Source organism: Protomyctophum bolini (genome assembly GCF_963924005.1).
Source record: "Protomyctophum bolini genome assembly, chromosome: 10".
Taxonomy (NCBI): Eukaryota; Metazoa; Chordata; class Actinopteri; order Myctophiformes; family Myctophidae; genus Protomyctophum; species Protomyctophum bolini.
Window position 1 is genome coordinate 12,888,301 of NC_137871.1, and position 2,500 is coordinate 12,890,800.

Here is a 2,500-nt window from a genome sequence, read left to right on the forward strand (position 1 = left end):
TGAAGTTCTTTCCTAAAGTTCACTTGACACATGTGTTGTAAAAGGCGGTGATGGATGGGAGAATACGTTGGCGCAAGAAAACCACCATTCCTCATCTCTGCGCCCCAATTAAAATGTGACAGCAACGCCGTTCTTCTCTCACCGCTGATCAGCCTCACGTTGTTTACGCCCGACTCACAAAGCCCTAAACTTACACAGGCTCTGGCGGAGAAAACGCTGTTTCATATGCGAGAAAGAATAATGAGTGGGCCTCCACTCTTTTAAATAAAAGGAAAAGAGAGATATTCTTCTTCTTTTTTGTGGATGTTTGAATTCAGCGTCAAACACGCGCCACTTTGGTTGTTTATCTATTGAGTGAGAGCTGGCTGTTGCTCTGCGGGAGAGTAGTGCGTGCGTGCGTGCGTGCGTGTAACTGTTCAGGTTCCACTTGATCGTTTCTAAACTGTCAAGTATCCTTTCTTCATTCCGGTGTTGGGGATCTACTCGTTTCCATGTTAAGTGGTGACCTTTGTCTGAACTCTGAATACCGTAGCAATGGCAGATGTTGCCAAGTAACCAAGGTGCCTTGGTATCCATTTCCATTTTGTATCTAATTATTTCAGTTGGAAGCAAGGAGAAAAATGTGAAATGCTTGAGAGTCAGTTGCACCATCTATTCCATTCTTTAGGTCTTCAGGAAGAAAATGAATTAAATTGATCATAATGTGACATCAAACTCCATTTGAAACTCTGAGATCTCCTCTGATCTCTGTTCTTAATGTTCTATTTATTTTCTGTAGGGTTCCTGGGATTATTGTCTTGCCAAATAGGATTAAGGTGGGAGCGTTTCTTTTGTTTTAAGAAAGGAACTGTAGGGTGCAAACTGAATGAAATAGCCTAGTCCTACTGTAAGCATATCAATTTATTCTGCACAGTGCAGAGTTAATTTAACTCTACAAACAGATTTACAAACAGATAAATTACTACACTTGGGATCTTTATTGATTTACTGAGAATACAATGCTATATAATAACAATTCCCTAGCTGTAATTTAAATCTTAGTTTAAAATAAGGGAGCAAATACTGTAGCATTAAAAATGTTGCTGTAAATGATGGCCAGACACAGCGCCATAGCTGTCTCAAGTTTTAAAGAAAACTCTTGCATTCCATTTAACTGTGAGAAGGGCCTAGGTAGAAGGTATGTCAATCGAGGACAGTGACATCATCATGCCCTTGGCAGCGTTTCATTCATCCGCCTGCCAGGCCTTCAATAAGACACGATGCTCTCAGAAATGTAATAAAATAATGTTGCTCTACCCCTAATCCTAATAAAGTACAGTAGCCCAAGTCTACCCCACCTTCCCGAAACAAAGTCAGACATAGTTTAGTCAGGGACATTGAAATGTATGACGATGACATGGATTACAATTTTGCTGAACTAATTATCTTTAACTGGATCAATTAATTGTTGATATATTTTACCGGCTTCACCAGTTTCACATTTTTAAGTTGTAACAGCCATTGGGGTAAATTGCCTCTGTCCTTTTAAGGATTCTATTTTAACTTCAAGTTCAGGTCCAAATGCTTTGATCCAGATCTTCATAATAGACACACATTCCATCTGTTAACAGCGGCAGGAAGATATAGATTTTTCTTAAAGGTAGAGTCTGCACAGTGCACACTGTTAAATTACAGTCTATTTGTGTTTAAATTTCATACTGTTTTACAGCGTGAAGAATTCTAGTTGTAATAGCTGTGAAGATCCACCACATTTAGGTGTCTATTACCCACAGAATTAGCTGTAAATAAAAGTCGTATGCCTAAATAAAAGGTGCTAGCCTGGATCCAGCCCGTAGACCCCGGCCACTCTCTGAGTGGACTTCTCCTCTTGAAGCTTCAGTCTGATAATCAGGCTAAAAAGCTGCGTTTATATAGCATCTTTCTCCAATGCACTTCCATTACATTCAGCCACTCACACATACATTCAGACGCCGATGGCAGAGGACAGTTTTTTGAAGCACCACCCTGCTCATCAGGAGCAGTTAAGTGTCTTGCTCAAGGACCCTTTAACATAGCAACTATAACAGAAACGTCCGATACACTTCGACGACAATGCATTTCTCAGTTAACTGGTCAACTGCGCCAGAAACGTTTATCCGCATACCCAACACCATCATCCCCACGCCAGCACCTCCCCACTGCGGCATACCTGGAAGGCCAACTGGAACTAATGAAGTGGGATAAATCAGGCATGCCACAACACTTTTTAGAGGGGGAAAGTCATGCATGTGCATCGGTGGTTACAGTATTATTGCTCCATTATTAGGCCTTAGGAGGGTACAACACGGGTACCTGGGGGAATGTCTTGGCCCTGTATCCCCCACTTTACCTAACACTCTCCTCAAACTCTGTGCCCAATTTGTGCTGATGGTCCACCACTAAGTGACACCTCAGTTCCATGGCGCAAGAGCCGAAATTGATTCATGGCTGCAAAAAATAAATGGTAAGAATCTGTCAAACA